This window comes from Zeus faber (assembly GCF_960531495.2).
Source record: "Zeus faber genome assembly, chromosome: 1".
Classification (NCBI taxonomy): Eukaryota; Metazoa; Chordata; class Actinopteri; order Zeiformes; family Zeidae; genus Zeus; species Zeus faber.
This window is the reverse complement of record NC_137193.1, coordinates 7,879,076-7,888,733: the sequence shown is the minus strand read 5'-3', so window position 1 is coordinate 7,888,733 and position 9,658 is coordinate 7,879,076.

The following is a 9,658-nucleotide window of genomic DNA, read 5'->3' as shown; positions in this document are numbered from 1 at the left end:
TCACCGAAGTTGGGTTCAGTGTTGATCACCCAACACCTACCACAGTTTGCTCGTTTACGTGTGCTCGTAGAGGCGATTCATGTGTATGTTGCCCCCTTAAAAATGTCAACCTTGGTCGACAGCACGGCCCCCTCGCGGAGTCGCCCCCGGAGCCTTCTGTGCAACGGCACTCGCTGGAAGGCGGCCGTGAACTTGTAAAGTGCCGCTTTGAACTTTAGTTTGAACCACCATTTATGGCAGCGACAACAGCTCTGAGCCAGAAAGCCCGCAACCCCCGAAATACTTCCGCGGGCACCTTTTCCATCTTTCCTAATTGATCCTCCACGGAGTGGCCGCACACCTGCAGGGGCCCAAGGAGCTGCGCTCTGTGGTTTCTCCCCCCGCCGCTGCCAGAAAATAATAGATGTTCCCCCCGATACGGAGAGCCAACGAGCGGGGCCCTGGGTCACAGAGTCGGGGGAAGAGGCACTTATATCGCACGGCCCGATACAGAGCCCGCTCTGACTGCGCGGCACTCTCATTTAGCAGCCAATTGTTTTGTTTTTCCTTGACTGTTTGGGGTCCGAGGAGGTGGGGCCACAGTCGAAACTGCCAAGGCTCAGTTCTTCTTCTTTCCCATCCAACTGGAGTGGTTCGACCACCACAGAAATATAGAGACAACAAGATAGATCTAAATTCAAGCTTCAAGATTCAAGAGGTTTATTTGTCACATACATATACATACCTTCATACATATATGCAGTGAAATGTCTTTGCCACGCACCCGGAGATAATGCACAATAGTTGCTAAACCCAACATAATAGCTAACCTAATTCCTACCTAGCAACTAACTGAAACTAACTGATTCCTAAAACGTCATGCAGTCAGTGAAAAGAATAATATGCATAAAATAAAATAATTATAATATAAGACTTAAAAAGAAAATACAGAGTGGGGGTACAAAATAGAAGTAAAGGAAATAGAGTTATGTTTATGGGATAGGCTATTTGTATATACAGATATGTGCAGTAAAATGCATGTGAATAAAGTGAGTATGGAGATATACAATACAGTATACAACAGTAATACACAGCAATACAGTAACACCCAACAGAACAGCAATACAGCGCAGTATGCAGTAACCCAGAACAGTGACACAGTAACTTGCAGTACATTATGCTACATACAGTACAGTATACTACATATAGTACAGTAAGGCAGTGGGGCCTGTGTGTGTGACTCAGTGAGGGCCCTGGTGAGGTCAGCATTGACAGTCCTTATGGTATAAAGGGAAGAAACTCCATCTCAGTCTCTCTGATTTCGCTGTGTGACTGTGGAGGTGCTTGCCCGACCGCAGCAGCTGGAACAGTCCGTTGTTGGGGTGGTGAGGATCCTTCATGATGCTGAGGGCTCTGCTACTACACCTCCTGGTGAATAAGTCCTGCAGGGAGGGGAGGGTAGCTCTCCACTGCTCCAGAGTAGAAGGACTTTAGGATCCTCACAAAGACCCTGAATTTCTTCAGCTGCCTAAGGTGGTAAAGATGCTGCCTCGCCTTTCTCACCCGAGTGTCTGTCTGTAAAGTCCATGTTAAATCCTCTGTGATGTGGACTCCCGGGTACTTATAGCTGCTCACCCTGTCGACAGAAGTCCCATTAATCACCAACGGCGCGTGTGTGGTAATCCCCTTCCAAAGTCCAAAATCGTCTCCTTAGTTTTGCTGACGTTCAGGAGGAGGCTGTTGTCCTGGCACCAGAGTGACAGGTCAGCCATCTCCTCGCGGTAGGCCTTCTCCTCGTCGTTGTTTATCAGGCCCACCACGACAGTGTCGTCAGCAAACTTGATGATGGTGTTGGAGCTGGACCTGGCCACAAAGTCATGTGTGTACAGGGAGCACAGTAGGGGACTGAGGACGCAGCCCTGGGGGGACCCTGTGTCCAGGATGAGGGAGCTGGACATGTGCCTCCCCACCCTAACCACCTGGGGCCGGGCTGTGAGGAAGTCCAGGATTCAGGCACACAGCGGAGTGTTCAGTCCAAGCTCCTGCAGCTTGACAGATAGTCTGGTGGGGACTATGGTATTGAAAGCTGAACTGTAGTCGATGAACAGCAATCTCACATAGGGCCCCTTCCAGCCTTCCAGGTGGGTGAGCGTGGTGTGCAGTACCTGGGAGACCGCGTCGTCCGTGGATCTGCTGAGATCAGTGTTTTTCAGGCACTGTGCCAAGCTGTGTTTCAAACTCCAGTCAAAGTAAATAATGAAAACAAGCTCTTGTGTTCAAAATTCAAAATTGCAAGTTAATTCATCAAATTCATCAGTTCCAGCCAGAACACCAGCGTTGCGTTCATCTGTACAAGCACAAGTTTCTCAGGGAATGAGAGAGCTATTGGTAGGGATGTAAGGCTGACATATGGTAATTGAAAATTCAGTAATTGGTAATTGACAGTAATTGAGGATCTGGTAATTGACGAGAAATTAGCATCCGCTCCCCGGTGGTAATTGAGGCATCAATGGGTTTGATGCAGACTTTTATTGTTTGATTCAGTGCGCATAATGCACGGTGAGCGAGGGAAGACGTACAGTGAGGCGATGAAGGGGGGTCTGTTTGGAGTCGGCTTGTAACGGCCGGATTGACCGGCTGACAGTTGTGGATTGTGTAACTGATGTTTGAAAATGGAAAAATCAGTGGACGTACAAGCCCTACACTACACGGATGTAAATAATAATTTGACTGTGTACCTCCTGCTGAGTGCATATTCAAGCAGGAAGCAGGTTCATCTGGAATCGGAATCCACATAATTGTTTGGTGGAATGTGAAGTGTAAATCGGTCACATTTAACATGAATGACACCAAATGCCTTGACCATTTTTTTTGGCATGGACGTTCATTTAGTGCAGAGGAATTATTTCCATTTTGTCAGTCCAAGTGTCACCCACTCTTTGACTGGAGCGATTCCTGAGTCTTGACTCATTTCCAAAATTTGTTTCGTTCCGAAACAAATGGCTTTGCGAGCCTCTCTTGACTGCTAGTCGGCCACGACAACATAAACGAATAATAAGCAAGGGGGGGGGGGGGGGAAGGGGCAATTTGTGAGGTTAAATTGTGACGGATTTTGTCACCGTGAAAAGTTTGCCGTGGCAGAAAGAAAGTTTGGGGATAAGGTTGATCGAGATGAAGAAAACACGCGTCGGGACTCCGACTCCCACTCCCACTCCGACTCTGTGGTCCGTAATTGGCTCGCCAGGCTGGTAACTGAAAGCCAGGCCTGTTAGGAGAGCGCCCGAGGGGAACGTAACGTTTTCAGTTTCAATTAGATCTGCGAGGGCGTACATAATGCATAATGGGGCGCGGTGGGGGCGAGGGGGGGGCTTTCGGCTGAGAGGGCTGATGGTGATGATGACGGTATTACGGTTGAGGGCGGCAGCAAAGGGCGGAGCGTGGACTTGCCGCCCTGGAAAGATGTGTCAGCGATAGAGAGAGAGAGAGGGACAGAGAGGCAGCGAGGGATGACTCCAAACCCCATCACATTTCAAATACGATTGGTTGATCTATTTGGTCGGTTGCCACTCAAGTGCGGCGAAGATCGCTCCAGGGCAAGCCTGGCTGACTGCACGAACCAGACCGGCACGACGCCCTTGTGGACAGAGCCCACGCGTTACGAAAATGCTCCGCTGTAAAAAAAACAAAACAAAAAAAAACGAAACTGATTTGCCATCATCCATGATCTGATCTCTTCAAACACCGCGTGGATTTTCTTTTACCGCCATGTGAGATGACCGGCGGCAACACGCCTGTGCGTTAACTAAATCCCAGCTCCCGCTCGATCGAACTCAGTACAAACTCTCCACTGGATGGGTACTATATCAATATGTATGCACCTGCGGTGAATGAGTAATGTGAAAACATCATGTCCACTTTGCATATTTATGAGTAAACTCCTTCACGAGCGGAGATCGATAAAGGGCCGGCACCGAGCGGCGATGAATCACTCGCTCGCCGGGGGTCGTCGTGGGGGGGGGGGCATCTCTCATTGCAAAAACCAGAGAAAAGGTTCCCTTTCGGGTCGGATCGCAGACGGGCCGGGCGTGGCCGAGCAAGAGGGGAGAAAGAGAGAGAGAGAGAGAGAGAGAGAGAGAGGGGGGGGGAAAAAGATCAGAGGACGATGAGCGGGCTTGCTGGGGGGACCCTCGCTGAACGCTCCCCTGCCCTGGAGGGGCCGTCTTCGGAGGTGCTCATCTTTAATGAACAACACGCTCCGAAATTAAACCGGTGCTTTGGGTCGGGAGGGGGAGCAGATGCCCCGCGTAAGCTTTGACGGGGACGTGTTATGACCGGCTTGATTAAATCCACGCGTCTAACCGCTCCCCTCTGCTGCTGCTTTTGGCATATCGCACCTCCGCGCTGCCAGCCTTGATATCCCTGCCATCCCAGCAGCCTGCCAGTTAGCCAACTAACTTTGGAGGCTCTCAAGGCGCACCCCCGCCCATTAACCCACCCGTCCCTCCAAGCCCCGAAAAAGAAAAGCTTCCACCGCTCTGTGCCGCGGAGCACATCTTGTTCCCGGTGTCTTGTCTGACCGCTGTCTCTATTTCCTTCCCTCTCTCCAGAGAAACACTTTGACTCTCCCCTCCTCCCCGTCTCTCTCTCTCGCTCTCTCTCTCTCTCTCTCTCGCGAGCCTCCCTCACAAACCAACACCATCGGTGTGCACACACAAGCACACAAAACACACATGGACAACGCTCGCTTCAGAATGCCTGCAAGGAAAACCTTTCATCATGGCTGCCTCGGTGTGTGTGTGTGTGTGTGTGTGTGTTCTTTAAAAACATAACCGGTCTCTAATTGCCTTTACCTGAGTAGGGCCGTTTCTAACACACCAACCCATAGACTTCCCCTGCTTTGTGTGTGTGTGTGTGTGTGCGCCCGCGTCCTTAGGTCGGCGGTCACGGCAAAGTCGAGTGCGGCCACCTGAGCCAGAGCAAAGGAGACAGGATGGGAACAAGACCATTTTCTCCAACCCGCCGCCGCCGCCCTCTCGTTAAATCCCTGATATGTTTCCTTGCGTTTGCCTTGTGATGGCACTGAGCGCTAGCACCCGCTGCACGGCCGCCCGCCGTCATTTGTCACACAACAAAGGGCGGGCGAGCGAGGGTCTCCCGCGGTCCACTACGCCGTCAAATTCCCATCCCCGTCGTGTCCGGCGCTCTCTCTCTCTCTCTCTCTCTCTCTCTCTCTGTGCCGCTGTGTGTTTGTATTTTTAGGGTCGTGTTGGCAGCCGGAGTTCGTTTTGACACCGGTGCGTCGGTTATTGATAATTTCACGTCGGAAGGCCGCGGCCGGTGCGGAGGGCGCCGCGGCCGCTATTTGCTTTGGCCTCACCCGGACGGAATCTCCCCCCGGACGCGGTTCGCGGGATGGGGACGGAAAACATTCGGGCGGCGAGGTGCCGTCGCGGCAGGGTTCTTGTATCAAAATTCACAAACAAACGGCTAAAGGGCCGAATCGTGGCTACAGCGCTGTCAAATGAGTCGGTGTCAGTGTGCTTCGCTGTCTGGTCCGCCGGGACGCGTCCCCTGCACCACCCGATCCCCACTGCAAGACAATACGAGGCATGAGAAAGTTCTCCCAGCCGGATCCGGCCAATCAGCAGTAATGAGGCCGATCGGCCGGACCAGGAACAGCTGCGCTGGAACGGGGGGGAAGCCAGCACCGTCGCCCGCAGATGACGGGGTGTGGCCCAACCACGCCCCCTCGTCTGCCACGCTGTACAGTCAAAGAAATAAAGTACTGCATTGTACCTTTCGGGGTGCAATGGCTTGTCACGCTGGAAGTACGGGTACGCTCATCGTATCCTTGGCGTGGGTACTTTTGTCACGATTGTAACATTGTGGCAATCACCGTGTGGCGGACAAAGGGGCGTGGTCAAGCACCGGCTGCGGACGACAGCACGGTTCCCGTCCCCGCGGCCGCCAAGCTGCCTCAAGATTTCTTCATGTTTGTCCGTCTTGCAGAGGGGGTTGGCGCACGGCCGCGCGACTCTGGTTGCGGCCGAAATCGGTTAGTACTTGGAGGGAGACGGAGCCTTTCTGGCCGCGGTGCCCCCACATGGAGAGAGTTTTTATCGTCACCTGAAACAATAAGCTGGCCACAAGTGTATATAACAGATGATGATAATTAGAATAATGAGGTTGATAATGATCCTCTCGGGTGCAGGAGGAATGGCGTTACGCTGCTGGGCTGCTGACGAGCCCCGTGCGCCCATACCCTCTGCAAGGCAGACAAACATTAAGAGATCTCCCTGCCTCCATTCCAGGCAGCTTGGCGTGCTTGACCACGGCCCTTTGTCCGCCACACACTGGTACACTGGTTTTCGCATTTTTTGTCCTGTTTTTTTGTCTGTCCTTTACAGGGTACTGCAGCTGTAAAAAAAAAGCTTTTGCAGCGCTAAGGGTGCACGCTGTCCGTCACAAGCGCTTATTCCGTGTGTGTTTAGTGATGCAAATAATTGTAATAACTCTGGAGTCACTCCGGTATGACTGTAGTTTGTTTGTGACTAGTCACTGTAGCGAGTGACACTCTGAGACAAAAAGAGCCTCGAGCCGAGTCATGAGTCACGTATGAGTCTTACGCATACGTCAGAGTTTCTGTTTCCCAGTAATTACCGGTTTTTGGACCGGGAAAATCTGAGATGTTTAAATCTCTCCGGTCATAATGACCGGTGAAAATAATTCCCTCTAAAGCACAATTTAAATTAGTGCTGGGCGATTAAACGATTACCATTATTATCACCATATTTTCCTCTGTGTCAAAATAAAATAGACTCGATCATTTCGATAAAAAAATTTTGCAGGTACACAAAACACAAAGCACAGTGCATTGCACTGCTGCCTCACAGCAAGAAGGTCCTTGGTTCGATTCCCGCCTGGGGCGCTGTTGGCACCGTGCTCCGGCGGGTTATCTCCCAAATAGGAGCCTTTCTGTGTGGAGTTTGCATGTTCTCCCCGTGCTCACATGGGGTTTCCTCCACCTCACGTCAGTAAGGACCCCCACCAAAAACATGCACCCATCATTGTCTGACCAGCGATGGACACTTATCACCTGGTCCCCGGGCGCGTCCACGTATGCTGCCCACTGCTCCTGGCTGTGCCCCCGGAGGAAGGACAAGCCAGGATGGGTCAAAAGCAGAGGATCCATTTCACCGGCCACCATCAAAGCATGTGCATGTGTGTGTGTGCAAGCATGTGTTGTAGTGTGGTGTGTTGCGTGACGAATAAAGACTGTTTCTTCTTTCTTTCATTTTTATTTATTTATAAAATGGCCTTAACTGATTGGGATTAATTTTATTTTGAATATTCAATAATAAATATTATAAATCGACATGCCTTCATGATTTCATCCTTTATAAAGCCTGCCAATCAATTGTTTTTGAGCTCAATAAACACAGATAATATTTGACCGGAATCGCTCCCATTCCTCCGGGGACACTGAAATCTCTCAGGACTCGTGGACCGGCAGCAATTTGTTCCAACGGAAACTCCAGCATACGTGACTCGTGAGTTAATCGTGAGTGAACCTTCTACTCTCGAACGGAAAATAAAGACCGAGCAGGTGAGAGATACTACTACAAAGGTTGGTGAAGGCATTTGGCGTCATTCGTATTGAATGTGAGTGATTGAAGACAAATGATTTTGACAGAATTATTCATCTCGGAGCCGAGGCGAGTCGTCTGACTCCCGTTCTATCAACTGAATCAAACGAACAAAGGGCCTGAAAAGTGTACTAATATTTTTACTGAGTCAGCGGCAAAGAGCGGAATCTCCAAGAAGAGCAGAACTTTTCATCACCAGTACGTTCTGATTGTATATTTTTATCCTGCTTCCTGCGAGGACATGCAGGGTGCTTAAGGTTGGCAGTCTGTATTCACATCCCGGTGGTGTAGGGCTTGTACGTGCATTGATTTTTGCTTTTATAAACATCATTTACATAATCCACAACAGTCAAACAGTCAATTGGCCTCTTTATAGGTCAATGATCCAGTGGACTTCAGCAGCACCCGTGGCACTCCAAAAATCTCTAAACTCACTGTATTCACATGCACTTTACATATCACATATCAGTACATACATACATACAAATAGCCTATCCCATAAACATAACTCTATTCCCTTCACTTATATTTTCTACCCCCACTCTGTATTACCTTTTTGAGTCTTATTTTATTTTTATTTTATTTATTTTATTTTATTTTATTTTATTTTATTATTTATTTATCTTATTTTGTTCACTAACTGCGTTACGTTTGAGGAATCAGTTTCAGTTAGTTGCTAAGTAGGAATTAGGTTAGCCATTATGTTTGGTTTAGTAACTATTGTGCATCATCTCGGTTGCGTTGCAAAGACATTTCACTGCATATACAGTATGTATAAAGGTATGTATATGTATGTGATGAATAAACCTCTTGAATCTTGAAATGATACTCACATAAAGGTACAGTTTATTTGAAAAGCCATTAACTGAAGTTCTCCAGCGAAGACCTGTGGCTACAGTAAGAAATAAAATACTTACTGTAATACATATGATTGGTTCACGGTACATTTGTTGAACCTGCGTCTACGTTCCACAACAATGCAACAGCCTTCGTCAAGTCGATACGTTAAATTCCTTTGCCGGACCGACGGCTGAGGATGGACAGTGAACACTTCACTAACTGTGCTGCCGATGTTCTTTAGCCAGGGGTGTGGCGCCGCACGGAGCAACAAAAATATCGGCGTTAATGAAGCGGCTTGTTTTGGAATTTCAGGGGGATCATCTCGTCCGGTTGAGTCCGAAAGTCGGGGGTGGCAGAGAAGTACCTAAGAGCGGTACAGGATATGTATGAGGGCAGTCAGACAGCAGTAAGGTGTGCAGCAGGCATGACGGAGGCTTTCAAAGTGGAGGTGGGATTGTATCAAGGATCAGCTCTGAGCCCTTTCTTGTTTGCAATGGTGATGGACAGGTTAACAGATGAAATCAGGCAGGAGTCTCCGTGGACTATGATGTTCGCAGATGACATTGTGATCCGTAGCGAGAGAAGGAAGCAGGTGGAGGAGAGCCTGGAGGAGTGGAGGTGTGCATTAGAGAAGAGGAATGAAAGTCAGCAGGAGTAAGACACAATACATGTGCCTGAATGGGAGGGAGGGCGGTGAAAAGCTGAGAATGCAAGGAGTGGAGGTGGAGAAGGCGGATGAGTTCAAGTACTAGGGGTCGACCATCCAAAGCAACGGAGAGTGCGGGAGAGAGGTGAAGAAGAGAGTACAGGCAGGGTGGAGTGGGTGGAGAAGAGTGTCCGGAGTGATCTGTGACAGAAGGGTTCCAGCAAGAGTGAAGGGGAAGGTCGACAGGACGGTAGTGAGAACAGCCATGTTGTACGGTTTAGAGGCGGTGGCACCGACTAAAAGGCAGGTGGCTGAACTGGAGGTGGCAGAGGTGAGGACGTTGAGGTTTTCATCGGGAGCGACAAGGATGAACAGGATTAACAATGAGTGCATTAGAGGGACAACTCAGGTTGGACCGTTTGGTGGAAAAGTGAGAGAGGCCAGATGAGATGCTTTGGACACGTGTGCAGGAGAGATGAGAGTTACATTGGGAGAAGGAGGCTGAGGATGGAGCTGCCAGGCAAGAGGAAAAGAGGAAGCCAAAGAG